At 36.9% G+C, this 26845-nt stretch overlaps 1 non-coding gene across 1 annotated transcript; it reads left to right on the top strand.

The window, feature by feature from the left end:
• Positions 1 to 16873: 16873 nt before the first annotated feature.
• LOC121205561 (small nucleolar RNA R71) lies at positions 16874 to 16980 on the top strand. The gene has a single exon (XR_005900637.1). It is a non-coding gene; the product is annotated as a small nucleolar RNA R71 (small nucleolar RNA).
• Positions 16981 to 26845: the final 9865 nt, after the last annotated feature.

Raw genomic sequence — 26845 nt, 5'->3', positions numbered from 1 at the left:
AGAGTTCAACAACTCCGTATGGATAGACTCGTTGAATCGTAAATGGACCGGACCAACGTGATTTTAACTTACCTAGAAAGAACTTTAGTCTGGAAGTAAATAATAAAACTTGCTAACCTGCTTCGAATTCACAACCTCGAATGTGTTTGTCATGCCATTTTTTAAGTCTCTCCTTGAGCAATTTGGCATTTTCGTACAAGAACATTTGAAATTCCTCTAGCTCATTGAGTTAGAGCATCTGTTTCTTTTTAGCAAGATTAAGATCTTAGTTGAGTTGTCATAGGGCCCAGTAAGCTTTGTGCTCTAATTCCAGGGGTATATAGCAGGATTTTCCAAAGACCAACTTGTAGGGCGGCATCCCTATAGGTGTCTTGTATGCTGTTCTGTAAGCCCATAAAGCATCATTCGGTCTTTTGGACCAATCTCGTCGGTTCGGGCAAACTACCTTTTCAAGTATGCCTTTGATCTCCTTGTTTGCCAGTTCAGCTTGCCCATTCGTCTGCGGATGGTAAGTTGTAGCGACCTTGTGTTTCACTCCATGTTTATCTAATAACCATTTCAACCACTTGTTCACAAAATGGGACCCTTCATTGTTGATAATAGCACTTGGGGTTTCAAACCTTGTGAACACGTGTTTCTACAAAACCTTCATCACAACCCTAGCATCATTTGTCGGATAAGCTTCAGCCTCGATGTAACACCCCAAACTCGGCCCAGATGTTATGACCGGATCCGACATGCCATATCGAATCGTTCAAAACATTTTATATTGTTGATCCAGAAAAACTTACTTAGTGTTTTAAAAGATAATTTCATTATAGGTTAAAGTGAATGGAAGATATGCACCAGGTAGGAAACCGGAAAAGAGGTGGTGAGTCCATCGGATTGCTTAAGTACCAAGCTCCCTTCAGATCCAATCCTAGACATGCATACAACCATTGCCACACCTTAACGTCATGGATATTTCTAGGAAATCGATTTGATTAAGTCATTTTTAGGAAAAGTGATTAATTTTGGAAAATACTTTCATTGCGGAAGCTTTGCTTGTTGTCGTGTTATTTTGAAATCAATTGTTGTTTTTGAAAACGCGCCCTAAAGCTATCCAATTTCAACAGTTAAAATAAGTAATACCTATCTTAGTAATACATATTAAAACCATCAAAAATAATTAAGCGGCCTTATTACATTTAAAAACCCAAAACTTCAAACGTAAATAAAAGGATGTCCAGTTCACCAGAAGAAAATCAAACTTTCAGAACGGGTGGCCACTTTGAATTCCCTCACAGCTCCAAGCCCACTATGGTTGGGGATTTCCTGCGTGGATGAAAATAAAAGGGGTGAGTTTGGGGAAACTCAATGTGTAAGGAAAACCCATTCAAAGCCCAAGTCAGCTTTAGCCCATTGGGCCTAAGCCCATTTAGGTAACAGTGGTACTGGGCCAGAGCCCTTTTCAGATTACAATAAACTGGGCCTTAGCCCCTTATTCAGATAACAATATGGCCCATAGGCCCATTTCAAAATACATGCAACATCAATAACATATGCAAGCCCATTTGGGGAGACTACTTAACCCACCAACCACTACCCTCCACCCGTACCAGCCATACACTCTATGTGGGGATAGCTCAACCCACCCAGCCCAACACTCCACAGTTGCAGCATTGCTGCTCAGTTAACAATAAATTGAGGCAAAGCCTCCAGTACGTGGACAAGCCACTTTCAGTACTTCCTCCGTCAATATCCCAATCTCATGCATCAGATCATAACAACATGGCATGCAGTAAATAACAACATTCAAACATGCATTTAAGTCAATTTAACCCTAGGGGTATTTCGGTAATTTATCTCCTTGGGGTAAAACTGTAAATTTTCCACTTTTAAAGGTATTTTAGTAATTTATCTATTTTAGGGTTTTTCATGTATATTCCTACCTTTCACGTACTACAGAATCACGTACCGAGGGTTCTTACCAAATTGGGCCCGTTGGCCCATCATTCTAATTTTGGCCCATTAAGCCCAAAAATATCGAGGGCACATAAATCATGCACTTTGCAGTCTAAACATTACAGCTTACCAAAAACATTAATAGATTTACCTCACGAGCATTCGCACACTCGCAAATCTACAAAATACCGGTTTTCAGCATTTCGAATTTTTGACTTTTGCCGATCTAGACTAAGAAAGAGGGTGTTAGTTACACACTTATTTACGACGATATGTTGACGAGATCCACACACGAACTGCCTTCAATTTTCTTCCCCAAGTGACCGAACATTTAAGAGCTTTCTCCTCTTCTTTCTCTTCTCTAACTTTAGGCTATGATGAACAAAGATGGACAAAACTTTGTTCTTTTCACTCCTTTTTCTTTTAATAAAATTTCATATTTCATCCATTTAATTCTTTAATACAAAAGACATGAAATTCCCATCATGGAACATTTACCTAAACCATTATCATGGAACATTTACCTAACCCATTATCACGGAATATTTACCTAATCCATTATCATGGAACATTTACCTAACCCATTATCAATTTGTATCAATTTGTACCACAAATTATGGATATCAAGTGCTCATATTGTCTTCAACAACATGATGGCTGGCCACTTCATGTAAAATGGGAGGTTTGTCATGCAAATCCTCCTATTTTGCACTCCTATTTATTTGGCCACTTCAATTTAGCCTATAGCATTTTCAAACATTTTCACATAGGTCCTATTTCATAATTTCACCCCCTTTTTCTTATGGAACAAAAATTAACTAAAATTATCGGGTTCTATCTTAAGCTTGGGCCTTCTAGAGGCCCACTAACATAATTAAACCTATGCCAACATTCACAGAATTCCTGAAAATTGGGGCGTTACAACTCTACCCTCCTTAAAGAAATTTCGTCCTCGAAATTTACATGATCCAACTAGTTAAGGGTATTGTTGACGCATAGTCTCTTCTGATTCCCAAGTAGCTTATTCCCTTCCATGATTATGCCAAAGTACTTTCACTAACGGGACAGAGTTCCTTCTGAGAACCTTAACATCTCGAGCCAATATTTGCACAGGCTCCTCCTCAAAGGTCAAATCAGTCTGAACTTTAATTTCTGCAACTGGCAAGACATGAGCAGGGTCAGAACGATAACGCCTTAACATGGAGACGTGAAAAACATCGTGAATCCTTTCTAACTCTGGAGGCAATTCCAACTGATAAGCCACTGGGCCTACTCACTTCAAAACCCAATAAGGCCCAATGAACCGCGGACTCAACTTGCCCTTCTTACCAAACCTTAATATCTTCTTCCAAGGAGAAACCTTTAAGAAGACCATATCACCTACTGAGTACTCAATCTCCTTACGCTTCAAATCTACATATGACTTTTGCCTATCAGATGCTTCTTTTAACCGGTCCCTAATTATTCTGACCTTATCCTCAGTATCAGCTACCAACTCTGGTCTAAGAACTTGTTGCTCTCCTAGTTCGGTCCAACAACTAGGTGTACGACACCTTCGTCCATACAGTGCTTCACACGGTGCCATTCGAATACTCGCCTAGTAACTGTTATTGTACGCAAATTTTGCCAACGGCAAGTAATCCTCCCAACTACCTCGAAAGTCAATCACGCATCCCCTCAACATGTCCTCCAGAATCTGAATAACCCTTTCCGATTGACCATCAGTCTGGGGATGGAAAGTCGTACTAAAATTCAATCGCGTCCCCAACGCCTCATGCAACCTTTGCCAAAACCGAGATGTAAACCTGGGATCCCGGTCAGAGACAATCGAAATTGGGACTCCATGAAGTCGTACAATCTCTGCCACATACAGCTTGGCTAACTTTTGAAGCGAAAAGTCAGTACGTACAGGTATGAAATGGGCTGATTTGGTCAACCTATCCACAATCACCCACACCGAGTCTTTCTTTGATGGTGTCAAAGGCAACCCACTCACAAAGTCCATGGTTACCCTCTCCCACTTCCAAAGTGGTATCTTCACCGGCTGTAACAGTCCAGAAGGTAATTGATGCTCAGCTTTCACTTGTTGGCATGTCAGACATTTCCCTACAAACTCCGTTACTTCTCGTTTAAGTCCAAGCCACCAGTACAATTCTTGTAAGTCATGATACAAATTGTTCCCTCCAAGGTGCATGGCACAAAGTCCTCCATGAGCTTCCTTCAATATTGTCTACCTCATATCAGAGTCCTTCGGAATACAAATTCTTCCTCGGAAACACAAAACTCCTTCGCCATTTAACCCAAACTCAGAAGTTTCCCCTTCCTTAACTTGTTGAAAATGAGCGACCAAAGACTCATCGTTCAACTGCTTTTCCTTAATCTGATCCACCCAGGTTGGCCTCACTTGCAACTCAGCCAACAAACTTCTATCATCATACAGACTCAGACGAGCAAACATTGCTCTCAGATCAGATACGGTTCTACGACTTAAAGCATCGGCTACCACATTAGCCTTGCCTGGGTGATACTCGATCGAACAGTCATAATCCTTAAGCAACTCAATCCATCTCCTTTGCCTAAGGTTCAGCTCCTTCTGAGTCAACAAATACTTAAGACTCTTGTGGTCTGTGTATATAATACACCTATCCCCGTACAAGTAATGTCTCCAAATCTTAAGTGCAAATATCACTGCCGCCAACTCCAAATCATGAGTAGGATAGTTCCCTTCGTGAGGTTTAAGCTGTCATGATGCATATGCAACCACCTTACCCTCCTGCATTAACACGCAGCCCAAACCCACGTTTGATGCGTCACTGTACACAGAAAAATCCTTCCCAGACTCTGGCTGAATTAACACAGGTGCTTCTGTCAAAACTTTCTTCAACTTCTCAAAAGCTCCCTGCTGCTTCTCAGTCCATACAAACGGTTCTCTTTTCCTTATGAGTTTTGTCAGGGGTGCTGCCATAACAGAAAAACCTTCCACAAACCTTCTGTAGTATCCTGCCAACCCTAGGAAACTTTGAATTTCTGACACCGTCCTAGGTGGCTTCCACTCCAAAATTGCTTCAATCTTTCGAGGGTCCACCTTAATCCCTTCAGCAGAGACCTCATGTCCTAAGAAGGTTACCTCCCTCAACCAAAGTTCAGACTTGCTGAACTTCGCAAAGAGTTCCTTCTCCCTTAACACTCGCAGCACTATACGAAGATGCTCATCATGTTTCGCTTCAGTTTCAGAATATACCAGGATATCATCAATGAAGACGACTACGAATCGATCCAAGAATGGTTGGAACACCCGATTCATCAGATCCATAAATGCTGCAGGAGCGTTCGTCAGTCAAAATGGCATAACCAAAAACTCGTAATGACCATACCGAGTCCTGAATGCCGTCTTATGGATATCCGCCTCCTTGACCCTTAACTGATAATATCCAAATCGGAGGTCGATCTTAGAAAATACAGAAGCCCCTCTAAGTTGGTTAAATAGATCATCAATCCTTGGCAGTGGATACTTATTCTTAATCGTCAGTTTGTTCAACTGGCGATAATCAATGCACATCCGCATCGTACCATCCTTCTTTTTCACGAATAGCACCGGTGCTCCCCATGGAGACACGCTTGACCTAATGAAGCCCCTATCCAACAACTCTTGAATTTGAGCCTTTAACTCCACTAACTCCTTCGGTGCCATCATATACAGTGTGATGGACACAGGCGCCGTTCCAGGTAACAAATCTATTCCAAACTCAACTCCTCGGTTCGGAGGCAATCTTGGAAGCTCCTCCAGAAAAACATCTTGGAACTCCTTTACGGTCCTAACCTTATCCATTGTCAGTCCCTTCTCTTTCGACTGACTTACAAATGCCAAATAGGCCTCACAACCTTTCCGAATCCACTTTTCGACTCTTAAAGCCGACACTACATTGGACAAATAATCCCTTCGCTCACCTATCACTATAACCTCCTCATCCTTTGTGGTCCTTAACACCATTCGTTTAGCAGCACAATCCAGGGTCACCTTATGCTTAACAAGCCAGTCCATTCCCAAAATGAGATCAAACTCTCCGAACAGTAACCCCATCAGATCTTCAGGGAAAATTCTACCTTGAGTTTCTAAGGGTACATCCCTATACAGTTTGTCTACCCTAATCGAGTGACCCAAAGGACTTAGTACAAATACCCCACTCACAATCTCCTCATAGCAGTCCAAGTTGTCCATAATCCGTTCTGTGGCCTCCAACCAATATTCCGCCACATTCGGGGCTATACCAGACACGCCCCTAAAGATCTCTGCTCCGTTAGCCCGAAGTCATTCAGAAATAGATCCCCGAACTCCATTGCCTGTACTTGCCCCGGTAACCCTTTCCAGAACACGAAGCATTGCTTGTGACAGGGCATCATCCCCGGCACCGCAGTCACGAGACTCTACCTTTGTCGCCGGTGGTACTGATGCATCCACCGCCGGCATATGTCCCGAAGACAAAGATCTCACTCGAGCACTTCTTTGGCCCCGTCCACGGCCTCTTCCACGAACGGCTCTTGTACTCATATCGTATTATCTTGATTACGAATTTTTATGCATTAATTCAATATTCCAGTGTTTATTATAGATGTTTTATGAATCAGATAGTAATTCAAAGTTTGTTTTCGCAGAATCGAAGTCTAGCTACAGTTTCAATCTCTTATCAGATTTTCCTATGGTTTCAGTATCATCCTATCTAGAGTGTCCTAGTAGGGTTTCTGTACAGACAGATAATTGAGGAAAATATTCAGAAAAATTTAGAATACTTAAAGACTTGAGCTGGAGATTCGGAATGCCACCTTCTAAAGATCTAAATTTTGAAAATCGAGTTTTTTTCGCATTCTTTATAAAATTTTCGCTTTCAAAAACCTTTGTTTTTGTAAACCCATTCCACAGCCGAGTTGTTGCAACCTAGGCTCTGATACCACTAAATGTAACACCCCAAACCCGGCCCAGATGTTATGACCAGATCCGATATGCCACATCGAAGCGTTCAAAATATTTTATATTGTTGATCCAGAAAAACTTAGTGTTTTAAAAGATAATTTCATTATAGGTTAAAGTGAATGGAAGATATGCACCAGGTAGGAAACCGGAAAAGAGGTGGTGAGTCCATCGGACTACTTAAGTACCAAGCTCTCTTCGGATCCAATCCTCGACATGCATACTGCCATTGCCACACCTTAACGTCATGGATATTTCTAGGAAACTGATTTGATTAAGTCATTTTTAGGAAAAGTGATTAATTTTGGAAAATACTTTCATTGCGGAAGCTTTGCTTGTTGTCGTGTTATTTTGAAATCAATTGTTGTTTTTGAAAACGCGCCCTAAAGCTATCCAATTTCAACAGTTAAAATAAGTAATACCTATCTTAGTAATATATATTAAAACCATCAAAAATAATTAAGCGGCCTTATTACATTTAAAAACCCAAAACTTCAAACGTAAATAAAAGTGTGTCCATTTCACCAGAAGAAAATCAAACTTTTAGAACGGGTGGCCACTCCGAATTCCCTCACAGCTCCAAGCCTACTATGGTTGGGGATTTCCTGCGTGGATGAAAATAAAAGGGGTGAGTTTGGGGAAACTCAGTGTGTAAGGAAAACTCATTCAAAGCCCAAGTCAACTCCAGCCAATTGGGCCTAAGCCCATTCAGGTAACAGTGGTACTGGGCCAGAGCCCTTTTCAGATTACAATAAACTGGGCCTTAGCCCCTTATTTAGATAACAATATGGCCCATAGGCCCATTTCAAAATACATGCAACATCAATAACATATGCCCATTTGGGGAGACTACTCAACCCACCAACCACTACACTCCACCCGTACCAGCCATACACTCCATGTGGGGATAGCTCAACCCACCCAGCCCAACACTCCACAGTTGCAGCATTGCTGCTCAGTTAACAGTAAATTGAGGCAAAGCCTCCAGTACGTGGACAAGCCACTTTCAGTACTTCCTCCGTCAATATCCCAATCCCATGCATCAGATAATAAAAACATGGCATGCAGTAAATAACAACAGTCAAACATGCATTTAAGTCAATTTAACCCTAGGGGTATTTCGGTAATTTACCTCCTAGGGGTAAAACTGTAAATTTTCCACTTTTAAAGGTATTTCAGTAATTTATCTATTTTAGGGTTTTTCATGCATATTCCTACCTTTCACGTACTACAGAATCACGTACCGAGGGTTCTTACCGAATTGGGCCCGTTGGCCCATCATTCTAATTTTGGCCCATTAAGCCCAAAAATATCGAGGGCACAGAAATCATGCACTTTACAGTCCAAACATTGCAGCTTACCAAAAACATTAATAGATTTACCTCACGAGCATTCGCAAACTCGCAAATCTACAAAATACCGATTTTTAGCATTTCGGATTTTTGACTTTTGCCGATCTAGACTAAGAAAGAGGGTGTTAGTTACACACCTGTTTGCGACGATATGCTGACGAGATCCACACACGAACTGCCTTCAATTTTCTTCCCCAAGTGACTTAACATTCAAGAGCTTTCTCCTCTCCTTTCTCTTCTCTAACTTTAGGCTATGATGAACAAAGATGGACAAAACTTTGTTCTTTTCACCCCTTTTTCTTTTAATAAAATTTCATATTTCATCCATTTAATTCTTTAATACAAAAGACATGAAATTCTCATCATGGAACATTTACCTAAACCATTATCATGGAACATTTACCTAACCCATTATCATGGAATATTTACCTAATCCATTATCATGGAACATTTACCTAACTCATTATCAATTTGTATCAATTTGTACCATAAATTATGGATATCAAGTGCTCATATTGTCTACAACAACATGATGGCTAGCCACTTCATGTAAAATGGGAGGTTTGTCATGCAAATCCTCCTATTTTGCACTCCTATTTATTTGGCCACTTCAATTTAGCCTATAGCATTTTCAAACATTTTCACATAGGTCCTATTTCATAATTTCACCCCCTTTTTTTATGGAACAAAAATTAACTAAAATTGCTAGGTTCTATCTTAAGCTTGGGCCTTCTAGAGGCCCACTAACATAATTAAACCTATGCCAACATTCACAGAATTCTCGAAAATTGGGGCGTTACACTCGACCTACTTAGACACATAGTCTACCGCTACCAATATATACTTGTGACCGAGGGAAAGGACCAAGAAAGTCAATACCCCATACATCGAACAATTTTACCCCAATGATGTTTGTTCGAGGCATCTCATTTCTGTTGGTGACATTTTCGACTATTTGACATCGATCACAACTCTTTACGTAAGCATATGCGTCCTTGAATAGTGTTGGCGAAAAGAATCTGGCTTGCAATACTTTGGCTGCAGTACAGTACCTCCGAAGTGTCCCCCACTCGGAGCTGAGTGACAATGGTATAAAATCTTTTGTACTTCTTCTTCTGTCACGCATCTTCTAATCATTTGATCTACACACTTTTTAAACAAATGTGGCTCTTCCTATAAATAGTACTTCACATCGTGAATAAACTTTTTCCTTTGATGATACGTCTTATCAATCGGCATCAAACCATAGGCTAAAAAGTTAGCAATATCAGCAAACCAAGGGGTATTATGGACATGATTTACCTTCTGTATGTATTCATTTGGAAACGCCTCTCGAATTAGTATAAGAGGAGAGTTCCCTTCTTGCGGCTCCAATCTGGACAAGCGATCTGCTACTTTATTTTCTACTCCCTTTCGATCTTGAATTTCTAAATCGAACTTTTGAAGTAAAAGTACCCATCGGATCAACCTCAGCTTAGCGTCTTTCTTGGAAGGTAAGTACTTAATTGCCGAGTGGTTCGTATAGACAGTCACATTGGTACCTACAAGATAAGATCCAAACTTGTCAAAAGCAAACATAATAGCAAGTAACTCTTTTTCTGTTACCATATAATTCAGTTGACCTCTTGTCAGAGTTTGACTTGCATAGTAAATGGGATGAAAAACTTTGTTCCTTCGCTGACCCATGACAGCTCCTATCGCAAAGTCACTTGTGTCACACATCAATTCAAATGGAAAATCCCAGTCTGGTGTGACTATTATGGGTGCCAAAACTAGTCGATTCTTCAAATCATTGAAAGCTCTTAAGCACTCTTCATCAAATTTGAACGTTGTGTCCTCCTCCAATAATTTGCATAAGGGTTTAGCAATTTTGGAGAAGTCCTTGATGTATCTTCGATAGAAACCGGCATGACCCAAAAAGCTCCTAACACCCTTTACAGATGTTGGAGGTGGGAGTTTCTCAATAACATCTACCTTTTCTTTATCAACCTCTATTCCATGTCTCGTTATTCGATGCCATAGAATAATCCCTTCTCATACTATGAAATGGCACTTTTCCCAGTTGAGTACTAGGTTTGTTTCTTTGCATCGCCTTAATACCTTCGCTAGATTGGCTAAGCAATCGACATAAGTATCTCCGTATATTGAAAAATCATCCACAAAAACTTCCAAATACTTCTCAACCATGTCAGTAAAAATAGACATCATACATCTTTGAAATGTAGCAGTTGCATTATATAAACCAAATGCCATGCGTCTAAATGCAAATGTACTGAACGGGTAGGTGAATGTTGTCTTGTCCTGATCCGATGCTACTATAATCTGATTATACCCCAAGTATCCATCGAGAAAATAGTAATAGTCTCGCCCCACGAGTCTATCCAGCATCTAGTCCAAAAATGGCAAAGGAAAGTGATCTTTCCTAGTCGCCTTGTTCAGTTTTTGGTAATCTATGCAAATTCTCCATCCCGTAACCATTCTATTCAGTATCAACTGGTTATTCTCGTTTTCAATGACCGTGATACCTCCTTTCTTTGGCATGCACTAGACCAGACTTACCCATGAATTGTCTAAGATTGGGTAGATTATACCCACATCTAACCACTTGATGATTTCTTTCTTTACTACGTCTTTCATAATGGGGTTCAGTCTTCGTTGTCCATTGATCGTCCCTTTTTCTCCATCCTCTAGGATAATCTTGTGCATGCATGCAGATGGACTAATTCCGCGAATACCGGCTATGGTCCATTCAATAGGCTTCTTGAATTGTTTTAACACCAGAATGAGTTTCTCTTCTTGCTCACTAGTTAATTCTACTAAAACAATTACCCGCAAAGTAGAAGCGTTACCTAAATAAACATATTTCAAATGTGAAGGTAGTACCTTGAGTTCTAATTTAGGTGGCTCCTCAATTGATGCTTTTGGTTGGGCATAATCCTTTTTCTCTAATTCCAAATATTCAAAACGGGATTGCGGATTAAATCCCTTTTGATTAGCCTCTAACAACGCTAAGTATTCATCTTCCTCTTCATCCTTCAGATGATCTGATGTCAAAATTTGTTCCAACGGATCCTCAACGTAGTTGAGCTCCTTATCCACTATTAAATCCTCTAAATTGAATACTGCAGAACAATCATCAGTTGTGTCAGGAAATCGCATAGACTTAAAAATGTTAAATATTACCTGATCATCCTCAACACGCATAGTAAGCTCGCCCTTCTACACATTAATAAGGGTCTTTTCGGTTGCTAAGAATGGTCTTTTTAAGATAATTGGCACTTCTTTGTTTGTTTCAAAGTCTAGAATAACAAAATCAGCAGGGAAGATAAATTTATCTACACGTACCAATACATCCTCGATTTTTCCTTTTGGATTTGCTAAGGATCGATCTGTTAATTGAAGTGTAACCATAGTAGGTTTAACTTCACCTATCCCCAACTTCTTAAATATTGACATAGGCATCAAGTTAATACTCGTACCTAAGTCATATAATGCCTTACCACAATATGTTGCTCCAATGTTGCAAGGTATGGTAAAACATCTAGGATCCTTCAACTTTGGGGGTAGTTTGTTTTGAAGATATGCACTGCATTCCTTCGTTAGAGCTATCATCTCAGATTCTCCAAGTCTTCATTTTTTGGATAGGATATCTTTCATGCATTTGACATAGTTTGGCATTTGCTCAAGTGCTTCAACTAACGGGATGTTGATATGAAGTTGCTTGAGTATGTCTAGGAACTTCTTGAATTGAATCTCCTACTTCTACTTTTGAAGTCTTTGAGGGTAGGGTGGTGGTGGTTTCTTTCCCGGAACTGGTTGATTCATCCTCTGTGGCAATTCTGCATCTAATGGAGTTATTAGTTTATTAGAATTAGCTAGTTCTGAAATTACCTTGTTGAGTTTTGCAGAGTCCGATTCTTGTGAAACTGGAATTTCAACACTCGGTTGAACTTCCTCTAAATATTGAACGTCAGCTTGCTCCTTTTCAGCTTCGATGATGTTGGGCTCTACTGTCTTTCTACTCCTCAATGTCAACGCTTTCCAATGCTCCTTCCTTGAATTTTCCATATCACTAGGTAAAGCACCCTGTGGTTGGTTCCTGAGTTCAGTTACGAGCTGGCCCATTTGGTTTTCTAGGTTTTTCAATATAGCTACTTGGCTTTGGATTAAGGCATCATTCTTGGTCATGTATGCCTTCAACAAATTTTCTAAGCCATTGATGGTTCAACTTGGGTTGGTTTCTGAACTTGTTTGGGAAAACTAGGTGGCTAGAACGATCTAGGTTGGGCGTAAGTGTTACTGATTCCAACCCCTTGGTTACTCCAGGAATAGTTCAGGTGGTTTCACCAAAATAGGTTATAGTAATTGGATTACAGTGCTTGCCTTCCTCGATTTTGATTTTGGCTACCTATGTAGTACATGGATTCTAGGTTTGATGGACATTCTTCAAACAAATGTCCTTCCCCACAATAGACACAAACTATATTTTCAAATTGATTTGGTGGCTGTGCTACAAAACTATTAGACCCATTAGTAGTAAGACTTTTTAACATTGAGGATATTGATGATACCTGATATGCGAGTGAAGTAAGTGTAACACCCCTTACCCATGTCCTACGCCGAGTCAGGGTACGAGGCGTTACCGGACTTAAATGCAAACAATCAAGCAGTCCAAATTATAAAATTTTGTTCAAATTTAAAGCTTTTCAATTCCTATCTTAAAGTCTATTATTTGGGCCTACGAGGCCTTAAACGTGCTATACAAGTAAATAGGAACTAAACCGAGAACTTTGGAAAGTTCAGGAAAATTTATGATTTTTTTTCCTTGAAGTGGATCCACATGCCCGTGTGGACACAGGGACGCGCCTATGTGTTTTCAACATGCCCATGTCCTCAGGCTGTGTAACTCTCTGACTATGATGTCATCATGCAAAATGAACCACACGGCCAAGCCACACGCCCGTGTGCTAGGCTGTACCCTCCACACGGCTGAGACACATGGCTGTGTCTCTGCTCGTGTGACAACACTTAGGCTATTTTCCAAGCCTTTTTGTTACCTTTAATTTCCACAGTTAATTACATATATTAAGGACACATATCATGACATCATTTTAATGAGTTAACCTCCATCATTAAGATATAATCCTAACATTAACATGTCATTATTCACGTATTTTGCATATTCGTGCAATATTAAGTCTAGATGCAAACATCCATGACCATTAATCTTACTATTGCACCACCTTTACTAATAGTCTAGAATTATTCACTTATTATCTGTGTCATTAGACCTTGAGCATTCAAGTTAAATCAACATCATCATCTTTTTTTTCTATATCATGCATTTTCTCATAGCAATGACCGGTTCGATTGGTCATGAAGCATTCATCATACACACATGTTATACACCAACATGCACTTTCAACAAGCATATCCACATCACAAACATTAGGACTTAACATGGATAAATAGGCTTACAAGCCATAATCATTATAAGCCACATCTCATGGCTATATACAACGAATCATTATAAGCCAATACATTTGGCTACTCGTAACAACATCTATCATAAAACTAAGTCCCTATACATGCCACTAACTTGGAACCGCTAGCATATATATATTAATATTCCAAAGATGATGTCTCGATAGTGTGATGCTGCCTTCAACGATATCCAACCCCGAGCTGACCTGAAAACACTAAGGAAATGGAAAGGAGGGAGTAAGCTTTACGCCTAGTAAGCTCGCATGAAAAATAATAAGCAATGAGATAACGTGCTATTTTTAATTTCTTTCTATTTATTCAAAGTCCATTCAAGCTATTTTCTTGAGTCATGGTCACTAAATTATTTGTATCTAGAGCTACAAGACTCTGAATTGAGAACTATTAATTTTCCCTGAAACTAGACTCACATATCTTCTTACCATAAAATTTTTAAAATTTTTGGTCTAGCCAATAAATACAGTTTATTCCTTAAAGTTACCCCTATTTTTCTATATGGCAGTTCTAACCTCTGTTCACAATGAATTAATTATCTCATAGTACGGGACTCAGATGATGTATCTGTCTATTTCCCTTGAAAATAGACTTATTAAGAATTTTAAGTGTATAAATTGTAATCCATAATAATTTTTATACAATTTTTAATGATTTTCTAAAGTTAAGATAGGGGAGTCTGAGATCACTCTGACCCTATTTCACAAAAATTTGAATATCTCATCATGTGAGGTTTCTTTGCTTACATCGTTTCATTTAACTGAAACTAGACTCGATAAGATTTAATTTAATATTTTACTCAGCCTCTAACTCCATTTGTAATATTTTTGGTGGATTTTCAAAGTCGGACTACTGCTATTGTACTAATCTGTCTTATGCAACATAATGATAACCATCACAAATTTTTCATAGAAATTATTCTCATAAATATCACTCAGTCATTTGCACTCTTATCACAAGTCCATTTCATTTCACATGGCAAACACATGCTCATGGGTTTCGAGTACGTACCTGTGCTATCTCTTAGCACAACCACTCATCCAAACATGACAATCATATACAGAATACTAGTATCATCTAAACATAGATGAGTTTATCCTTTCAAGTATTTCCATTCCATTTCTCATATTAATTCCTGTTAAATTCCTTGGAATCTCGATGGATATCACATTTATCATCAAGTCATGCAAGTGATCATTTCAAGTACGTATTCCCGCGAACCTCACTCATTACAGCGGGATTACCAGTCCAGGCTAAACCCACCATATCATAACTCACAGTGTTGTCGGGATTACCAGTCCAAGCTGAATCCCTTACAATGACATACACTCTCATAAGCTCGAATCTGAATACCAGTTCAGACTAAATTCAGTCCTTAATCGGATTACCTATCTGGGCTAAATCCTTAATGCACCTATATTCTTCGGGAGGCTCGATCACTTAAGGAACACCCGTCTGGGCTAGATCCTTTCTATATTAAGATCAACGGATTACTCGTCCAGGCTAAATCTATTTCTGCAACACATGTAGGATCTCATGTCATGTAAATAATGACTTATCCATCAAATATCCCTTTTTATTCAACCGAGAATTTTCTCTTTTCATCAAGTATATCAATATGCATAGATGATTATGCAATGTACATTCAATTCAACACATTTCCATATTTATTTGGGCATTAGTCCATACAATAAAAATAACATATCACCTAGTTTTCATACAAACTTATTCATTTCATTTAAAATGTCAATTTCCATCAAATGTCCATTAACGTCAAATTCAATACAACCATAGCAAGATATATTTCATGTATAACAATAATAACATGAATAATATGCTTATTAAATCACGCGAACTTACCTTGAATACGAAAACGACAAAATTACCATTTTAGTCCAAAATTTCTATTTTCCCGATTTAAGCCCAAATCTTGATTTCCTTGATCTATAATTTCCTCTTGATTTCCTTGATCTATCATTTCAAATATAGCCTATTTAGGACTCACATTATTCAAATTGACCCAAAATCATATTTTGGCAAAATTACATTTTTGCCCCTAAACTTTGTCAAAATTACACTTTTTCCCTAGGCTCGTAAAGTGATTTTATTCAATTTTTCCATTCTATAGGCCTAGCCGAACCATTTTCATAACTATAGAAAACTACAATTCTCATCATAACACCCTTTTATACCATTTTTACAACTTTTACAAAACGGTCCTTTCGGACATTTTCGTCGAAAATCACTTAGTAAAAGTTGTTTATTTAACACCCAACACTCATTTTCTACCATTAAACATCAAAATACAAGCATGTCACTCATGGGTAAATTTTTAAACATAAACCCTAGCTCAAAATAATGGTAGAAATGGGTAGATCATGTTACCGGGACTTCAAAAATGTAAAGAACATTAAAAACGAGGCTCGGGATCCCTTACAAATGAGCTTGGAAGCTTGAACCAAACCCTATCCATGGTGTCCATGCTAGTTTCAGCTGGATGTAGAAGATGATAGCCAATTTTGACTTATTTCCCTTTTTAATTCTTTTAATTATTAGATTACCAAAATGCCCCTAACTTAAAAATATTTGATTACACCCATTTCATGTCTATTTTTGTCCAACAATTAACCAATGGTCTAATTACCATTAAGGACCTCCAATTTAAAAAATCATAACAATTGGACACTTCTAACATGTGGAACTCAACTTTTTTACTTTTTACAATTTAGTCCTTTTGACCAAATTGAGTGCCCAAACGTCAAAATTTTTTAACGAAATTTTCATGAAATCATTCCGTGAAATGATAGACCATAAAAATATAATAAAAATAAATTTTCTTACGTCGAATTTGTGGTCCCGAAATCGCTATTCCGACTAAGCCCTAATTTGGGATGTTACAGTAAGAGCGTCTACTTCATGTATTCGGACAACTTGTCATCCTGGCGCTGCTTGATTGGTTGGTCATTGGTAATTGTTTCTGGAAATCCTCTGAATGATTTCATAGGCCTCATTATAAGACTTAGAAAGGAGAGCACCGTTAGTAGAAGCGCCCACTACCATCTTCATGTGAGTGTTGTGACCATTATAAAATGTCTCAAGTTGGATGCAATGTGGGATTCCGTGATGAGGGCACTTCTGTAATAATCCTTTGTACCTTTCCCATGCCTCATATAAGGACTCATCAACCATTTCCTGGAAAGCAGTGATCTCATTCCTTAACTTAGCATTCTTGCTAGGTAGGAAATACTTCATAAGGAATCTTTCTGCTAACTCTTGCCATGTGGAAATTGAGTTTGGCGGCAATAAGTTCAACCAGGCTCGAGCTCTATCCCTTAGCGAATATGGGAATAGCTTCAATCATAATGCATCTTCGGGTACTCCGGCTAACTTGAAATAATTGCTCACCTCCATAAACAATCTTAAGTGTAGGTGACGATCTTCGGTAGGCATTCCACTGAATTGGCCCACTATTTGAAGCATCTGGAACATGACTGGCTTTAGCTTGAACTATTGTGCCTCAATTTCGGGTCTCCTAATACCCGGATTAAGATCATTAAATAGTGGCACAACATACTGTCTTAAAGCTCTATCCCTATCATCAGTAATAAGGATAGGATTTTGAGCAAGGTTTGCTCCATTTTCTTGATTTGGATTTTCAAAGTTCATCTCTTCGGTTCTTCTCTGATTTGCTTGTCTTCTTTGCTCTCGAAAATTTCGTTCTATCTTATGGTCTATGGGGAGTAGGTCAATAATCCGGTCAATACTAATAAACACATGAAATAATCATAGAAAAATTAATTAAGTTTAAAAATTAAACAGAAAAAATAAACCAAAATGTAAATTAACAAATTCACAAATAATGATTTTTTAAAACAGTCCCCGGCAACGGCGCCAAAAACTTGGAACGATAGAAGTGTGCAAGTGTACACAATCGCAACAAGTAATAAAGTGACAAGTAAATGTCGAGTTATCGTACCCACAGTAAATGTCGAGTTATCGTACCCACAGGGACTGTGAAAAGAATAATTTATGAATGTTATTTAAAACACTTTAGTGAAGAAAAATATTTTGTTTGAAGAGTGTGATTAAAAGCTAAGATTTTAAACTGAGTAAACTAAAGAAATAAATCTCAAATGCATGATTTCAAAAAATGATTTAATCAAGATATCATAATTGTGTTGATTTAATTACATTTCTTTAACTTAGAATTATTAAACTTATGCCTATGTTGTTACGAATAAATTCACAAAAATTTGGTAATTTGCTAACTTATGAACATATTCACCTACACAAATCCATTCATCTCTTAACATATCCCTATGTTAATTCAAGCGATTAAATAGATTTTAATAAGCAAACATGTTATGGCACATACATACTCATTAAATTGAACTAATCTCTTGCACATCCCTATGTCAATTCAAACGATTAATTAAATCTAATAAGCACATAAAAGAATATGTGAGGTAACAAGGTATCCTTACCTTGGAACAGTTTAATCACAATAATCTTGCAAGTTATGCAAGGCAAGTGTATCACCAGATTCATTACTAATTTAACCTTCAGCTACCTTAGAAGAAGAAACATGCACTGATTAAGTATTGTGTCCATTAATTACAATTTCAATCCATTTAAATAATTAATTTATTAGTTACCTCACAATTGTAATGCAAGAATAACTTAGGCATAATTTTACTTAATCAAGCATTTTACCGAGGCCTATAACAACATAAACTCAATTTTAATAATTTAAGTAAATGAAATGCAATCAAACCAACACGAATTAAATTCAAGCTAAGCTGATTAAATTAACCATTCCAACAACATAAATATTCATAGATATGTTCATCATAACAACAACAAAAATTAAAGAGGTAGGAAACAAGAATCAAATCCGGTGTTTTTTTGTGGCTTGAATAGGTTGCTCTGTTCTTCCTTCTTTATTGTCCTCGCCGGTCAAGGCTTCTATGAACACTCAATTGCTACTTCAAAATGGCTGAAGAAGAACCCTTTCTCAAGGGGAGAAATCGGTACAAGAGCAAGGGACTTGGAATGGGAAAATGAGAGAAGAAAGTGAGAGAAGAGAGAAGAGATGTGAATGAATGAGGAATGGATGAGGGATGAGGGATGATTGAATGATTAGAAAAGGGGGGGTTATAGCTAAATGTGGCAGCTAAAATTTGCTAAAAATAGCAGCCAAAGAGCCACCCCTTGGCCAGCCATCTATGTGGCAAAGTTGATGTCTTCAACTTTGCTAAATATGGCTTGGGGCAAATCTTCAAAGCCATCAATTGTGGAGGGGCTGATTTGCAATTTGAACAAGTCTTCAAGGGCTTCTTTGGAGCTTAAATAATCAGCTAATGACTAAATTGGGTTAGCACTTGGACTGTTTTGGGTTGTCCTCTCCTTGGCCGGTTCGGTTCAATCGGACTATTTTTTCATAATTAATTAATAATATATTAACCCAAATTAACTTGGATATAAATTAAAATTAATTATATTATGATTTAATACATATAATTTTGGACAGTCTTAGGCTGGAAATTAATTCGCCTTGATACTTCAAATTGCTTCTCGGTTTTGTGCTTCTGGCAGTGTTTGCCGAGCCATTTTTCACCCTTTGTCCAAATCTGTCGAAAATAACCAAAATTTATCAAAAATAATTATAAAATCAAATAAAATTCAACATGTTCATATTTTAAGTGCATTTTAATTATTTTATAAAAATTAATTATTTTTCGATCAGAATTTAACCGAATTCGCATGAATTTAAGTTAAAAAGGGTATGAAAAAGTGTGTAAATTTTTGTGTTTCCAGCATGCTGCAGCTCAAGCAGAATATGATTCTCTTATTCAAAATTCTACCTACGAGCTTGTCCCACTACCACCAAATCGTAAGGTTATTAGGTGTAAGTGGCTCTTCAAGTTTAAGCAAAATCCAGATGGTACCCTTGCCCGACGAAAGGTTTAGCTAGTTGCTAAAGGATGTTCTCAATTTCCTGGGTGTGATTTTAAGGAAACATTTAGTCCTGTAGTAAAACCTGTCGCTATTCGGGTTATTTTTACAATTGCAGTCTCCAAAGGGTGGCAACTGAGGTAGGTTGATGTCAAAAATGCTTTTTAAACGGTGATCTTGATACTAAGGTATTCATGCACCAACCTCCAGGGTATGAACAGTATGATTTAGATGGAAAACCTTTTGTGTACCGTCTGAAGAAAGCTTTGTATGGTCTCCGTCAAGCTCCTCGTGCCTGGTTTGAGAAACTGAAACAGTTTCTTGTCTCGATTGGGTTTGTTGGTTCCAAGTCTGATTCATCTCTATTTGTGCGGGTGATAGATGGCTCAACTCTCTATGTGCTTGTGTATGTCGATGATATTATAATCACTGGCAATCTGTCTACTTCTATAGATTGGTTTGTTCAGTTATTAAATAGTGAGTTCTCACTTAAGGATATGGGTGATCTGCATTATTTTCTTGGGATCAAGGTCACTCGCTCCTCTGGTTGTCTTCACTTTTGTCAACAGAAATATATCCGTGACATTCTTGATCGGTGCTCAATGATCACGGCAAAGAGTGTGCATACGCCAATGATCAACTCGTCTACCATGTCCAAGGATGATGGAGAGCGATTGGAGGACCCGACTGAGTACAAGAGCCTTGCTGGAGCTCTCCAGTATGTGGTTCTAACTAGGCCCGATATTTTATATGTTGTAAATAGAATATGTCAATTCATGCATAGCCCTACTAATACCCATATGGTGGCACTGAAACACATTTTACGGTATCTAAGTGGCACCCTTGATTTTGGGTTAGTCTTTCATCCATCTACTCGATTGTCTTTGGTTGGATATGCAGATGCCAACTAGGTGTTATATTTTGACGACAGATGATCGACGTCAGGTTACTGTGTATACTTCGGTCAAACTCTTGTATCATGGTGTTCTAAAAAGCAACTAGTAGTTTCTCGTTCCACGACTGAGGGGAATATAGAAGTCTTGCTGCAACAACAAGTGAGGTGGCCTGGTTACTTTCATTATTTCAAAAGCTACAAGTTAAGTCTGCTGATACTCCAACTATTTGGTGTGATAGCTCTAGTGCAATAGCGGTTGCGGCCAATCCTGTTTTACACTCAAATTTGAAGCATGTAGAACTAGACTTGTTTTTTGTTCGTAAGAAAGTTGCGGATGGATCTCTTCTGATAAATGAGGTTTTAGCCTGTGACCAAGTGGCTGATGTCCTTACAAAACCCCTGTCAGTGATGTCTTTTACTTAGTTTCAAATTTTCTTTGAGTCTTATGCTGAGAAGATAGGTGAATGTTAGAGTTCACAAAGACTTTAGCTGATGCAGTTAGGTAGTTATCAAGAAGCTGTTAATACAGCTAGCATTTGTTGAAGAGTTGGTTTAAGAGCAGTTATCCTAGTTTTTTATAAATACTGTATGTACAAATGAACTAAGCCAGGTATTCATTCAAGATACAGAAATAGAATTGTTTCTTCCCTTTAATAGAATTGTTTCTTCCCTTTCTCTCTCAAATATCAGAATAGCAGTCTAGCTACACTAAGTACTACTTATGCATACCTTCTAGCATGGACTAAGCAAGCAAAACTAAAAAAAGGTTTTCGTTAAATTTCCCTCTTTGAAGCAAATCATGAAACATAAAATTAAGGAGAGAATAAAAAGGGAGAGGGAGAGTGATTTGTCATTTTACATTGTTCCTTTGTTTTTCTCAGCTATTTTATGAAAATGATAAAAAAATAAAATATTTACAAGAATATTTCAGGTTCAAAAACATTAACGAAAATAACTATGAAGGAATAATGTATGGTGATGCTGACAACTCCATGGCCGGCACTTATATCAAAAAGATTAAAAAATATATTTTTTGGTGTCTGCAATGTAATGGTCGGTACCTCTGTGTATTTTTTATCCGTATTTTATATAATACATTTTATACCTGGTTTCAAAAAGAAATTTTGGGTGCAAAATATTTTAATTTTTTTATGCCAATATTGAGTGGCCGACACCCATTTTCAGTAAAAATTTTTTTTTTCTTGACCCCGTGAACCCATTAGCCTACAACAATACATATGGGTATTCCATGATAAAAAAGAAAAATAAAAAAAAAATACAAACTCATCTTCTGCAAATGGTTCTCCTTCACTATTTCTTTTCTCTTCCTCCCTTCCCCTCAATTTTTTTCATTTTCTAAAATGTTTTTGGCTTTTTATTTTTTAAAACAAATAAACTATCATAAGTTTTTTTTCTTTTTAATTTTCTAAACAAGTGATGATGAAAAGGAATGAGAATCGTTTGCAGAAGATGAGTTTGCATATTTTTTCTTTTTGTTTTTTGATCATAGAATTCTCATATGTATTGTTGGCGGCCAATGGGTTCACAGGATCAAGAAAAAAATATTTTTTTACTGAAAATAGGTGTCGGCCACCTCAATACCGGCACCAAAAGAGTTTTAAAAATTTTGAAAATTGGGTGTTGGTCACCTGCTACATAACATCAAAAAAAAATATTTTTTTTAAAACCAGGTACAAAATGTATTGTACAAAATACGGACGCATTGTTGATACCAAAAAAAATATTTTTTAACCCTTTCTGACATGGGTACTAATCATGGGGTTGCCGGCATCATCGTGCATTGTTTGTTCTAGGTTATTTTTATTAATGTTTTTGAATCTAGGTTATTCTTATAAATATTTACATTTTTTAAGGTCATTTTAATAAAATAGTCGTTTTTCTCTTCCTTTCTAAACTTGGATAATGATTAAGAGAGGAGCTCAGAGTTAAATACTCACCATGGTTCACTTTGTATATGTTAAATTTGATTTAAACTTTTATATTGATGAAAAGCATAATTATATAATCAATATATTTATAAAAAAATGATATATGAATTAAATGAAAATTTAGTTGAAATGATAAATTAAAAATATTTAAAACCCTAATATATTAAATTCAAATTTGAGTATATATTGTATATCTCTTTTGGAGGGAAACAAAAAATGCATTTTGTAAGAGGCATTTTCGTCTTTCCAAAAATTGTTTTTTTTAGTGTGTTAGGTGTTAGAACTTTAGGGAGGAAGATTTATTTGTGTTTGTGTTTTAGGGGGAAATTGTGATAGTTTTAAGATATGTTTGAGTTCATGGTGATATGGCGGCGCTCTGAGACATACACATTTCCCATGTGGGGAGGGCACTATCACCTTAGAAGATGTCACATTGCAACTCAGGCTTTCAGTTTACGATGGTTATAAGGTCACAGGTTCAAGTGTAACTAGGGCTCCCAGTTGGCAATGGTTATGCAGTCACAGGTTCAAGTATAACTCGGACCCCCAGTTGATGGAGATTATGCGGTCACATGTTCAAGTTTCATGCCACCAAAAGAGGATGCTTTATAAACCCCAAACATAAGTTTGAGATAATAATCATAAGAAAAAAAAAGGCGTCATCAGTATAATCAACTTGTAACACCCCTAACCTGTACCCGTCGCCAGAGGGTTAAAGAGTATTACCTTAAACAAAAGAGTCATATCAAGATAATTAGGTATAGTGATTCATTCTTAAGTTCAATTCACATCAAACATTGAAAACATTAATCAAGTCTCAACTACACATTCACATTAACCATTTGGAACACATATAGTAACTTATCAAGCCATTTTCGCATGGCTATACATATATACATCATCAAAAAGATAATTATTTAACAACAAAAAGTCAAGCCTATACATGCCATTATCGAAATTTAACTACTAGAGTACCAAAAGGCTTAGATAGTGTGGACAACTTCGACTTTGAGATTCCCGAGACCGTAGCTGATGAACAAGATCTATAAAACAGAGAATTAAGGCAACAAAGTAAGCATTACTATGCTTAGTAAGTTTTAAGCATTTCAAACAATCAAAACGTATCATATAAAACGAACATTAAATATCACAAAACTCGTATTCGAATTACAATCACTCAGCCGAATATACACAAGTATACCACATATAAAGCCTATTGGCCGAATATAAATACACAAAGAAATTTTTAGCATATGCTTCACTTTACTTTATGGCTCATACAACTAATTTAATTCACATATTTTCATATAATGACAGACATCGACCGAATAGGTCATTTCTCTTATTCATAGATATATTAATCATCCACACAATTTTATCGTTATTTGATACTAATGACTCACCTTGCAATCAATTCACATATAAATACATAATACATACCTGGTCATTACCATTTATCATACATAATTAATAATAGTTTGCTTTGAACATTTGAATTTGTAATCTTATTCGAATCACTGGCGTTAAGCCTGCTAGGTTTCAAAACCCGAATCCAGTCACTAGCTCAAAGCCTGCGGAACTTTAAGCCCGGATATAGTACCAGCACTAAGCCTGCGGGATTTAACCCGGATATATATATATATTACTAGCACGAAGCCTGCAGGATTTAACCCGGATATATAATATATCGAGTGCTAAGCGTATTTACCCACATGATAACTCGGCTCACATAACATATCACATTTGTACTTCAATTTCTTCATTCGAGTATAAGCACACAAAGAAAACACACTTTCAATATAACTTTCGGTTCAACACTTTTACGCAAGAACACATAACCATTTCAGTATCTCAGCTTAACTCCTAATATCCATTCGGTTACATGCCATATACTCAAGTTATTTATTAAACAACCTTATTCAAGTAGAGACAATATCTCATTACATCAATTATCTAACAACTGTAATTACTCAAAACTTACCTCGGATATTTTTGAACAGTGGCGGATAGGCTATTCGATTGCTTTCTCCTTTCCCTTATCTGATCTAGTTCCCCTTTGCTCTTGAGCTTGATTTAAACAATTGAATTTATTTAATTTCTTATCCAATAGGCAATTTAATATAATACATGTATATTATAAGGTTAAGGTACATATGGCTTAATAATTAACTATAAAACACCATATGCTTATATATATTCCCTAGTCATGCACAACCAAACACCTAACTAGGCATTAACAACTTTATAATTATATGCATATCTACATAAGACCAATTATGTATTTAATAAATTATACAAGTATGGTTATTTATAGTGACTAAATACCATTTAATCTCAAGTTATACTTATAAGTACATCCACATAAATACATTCGCACTTAAACATCATCTTGGCCGAATAATCAAATACACTCATTGTCTATTTTTAAATCAACTTACCAGCCACTTTGTTTTACCCATGCCGAATGCACCCACACACACACACACATATATATATATACACGTAATTGCATTTTTATTTACTTGGCCGAATACTCACATGACTATTTGAGTATATTAATATTCAACTTCTCAAAAACCACAATTTTATTATAATCATGCTAGTATATACTTTTACACATAAGCTAAGAAATCACTACGTAGTATTGCATATATATATACATACATGAATAGCCAACAAGACCAATTTTACCAAAACATACATTGCATTTAATTATGAGTTATTTTCTCATACTACACTTATATAACTACAAGCCGAATATACATATACTTACATCACTTAAACATCCAACACCCAATTTCTTTAACAAAGCACATTTTCGGAAATGACAAGGCAATATAACAACCTTTAATCCAACTTATAATTTATGCATAACACATTCCAAGCATTTACTCTATTCTATCATTTAAAATACAAACATTACTCAAAAATATCCCTAGTTCAAATTCGGCAATTACACCAATACACAAGATGATTTATTTTTATTTTTATTTTGTTCATTCATCTAAACTACTTACAAGCACCTTAAACTATCTCAAACATCATTCATTTGTAATTATTCATTAAACTTGAAGACAACCATGTATCCCTTTCATTTTCTACCATGGCCGAGAACTCAAATCCTCCCCAAAACCAAAATTTTAACATGGGTTAAATAAAGAACTTGGTAACTAACTTAAAATTAACTACAATTTTAAGAATTAATATGAATTCTTACCTTGATTCAAGCCTAAGGTGACCGAATGGAGTTTTCTCCCCTTTCCTTTCTTTCATTTCGGCCAAGAACAAAGATAAAGCTTTGTTTTCATCACCCATTTTTCCTTTATTTTTATTCATTAATAATATAAAATATAAAGCCATTTTAAGTGATAATTAATATATATATTTTTATATAAAGCATCATCATGGTCGGCCACTAATAACAAAAAAGGGATATTTGACATGCAAGTCCCTACTTTTATAACATGCATTAATAGACCATTACACATTAAACTATCACATTTCAAAAATGTCTCATATAAGTCCTATTTAATAAATTTCACATACATATGACAAAAATCAAAGCATAAAACTTTCACACATGCATTTACACATAGAATAAGTATATAATATAACGGTTAATTATTTTTGTGACTCGGTTTTTGTAGTCCTGAAACCACTTTCCGACTAGGGTCAAATTAGGGCTGTCACACAACTTATTCTTTTCTCTATCAAAGTAGTATGCTTAACCTCATTGTCCAAAACATGTGTCAGACGTGGGGGCAAGAAGACTTTCAGGGGGAGTGATAGTGATGGTGGAAATAAGCTGAAACATGACTCAAGACAGCAACAGTTGTAGTTATTATTGAGTTCTTTAATCACAGTGACAGTGGAAACAAGTTGAAACCTCAAGTCTATATAGTATTTGGGTTAGAGCTGATGATAAAGAACTCGTCACATGTACTCCTGATCACAACCTCATGTGGGATCATTTTATCCTTCTACAATGACATTGCCTACTCATTTCCTCCTCCGGTAATAGATATGGCTTACCGTGAAGTCTAAACCATGTCATGTAATCCGAAGAGGTCGCCATATCCAGTTGAACAATTGATTCGCACATAGAAATGAAACTATACCTATGTTCCCAGATGTAGATATCTTTGGCATGAAATTTAGGTCAATCTTCATCGCTTCTCCCCCGTAAGTTGATTTTGTGAAGTTCATCGAGCTTTTGAGGTAACAAAGAATACTCAGCATAAATCAAAACTAGAGCATCACTCAATCAGATTCGTGCATCTCAATCTTC

This window comes from Gossypium hirsutum, chromosome A08, assembly GCF_007990345.1.
Source record: "Gossypium hirsutum isolate 1008001.06 chromosome A08, Gossypium_hirsutum_v2.1, whole genome shotgun sequence".
In the NCBI taxonomy this organism is placed as follows: Eukaryota; Viridiplantae; Streptophyta; class Magnoliopsida; order Malvales; family Malvaceae; genus Gossypium; species Gossypium hirsutum.
This window is presented reverse-complemented; position numbering and strand designations above follow the sequence as displayed.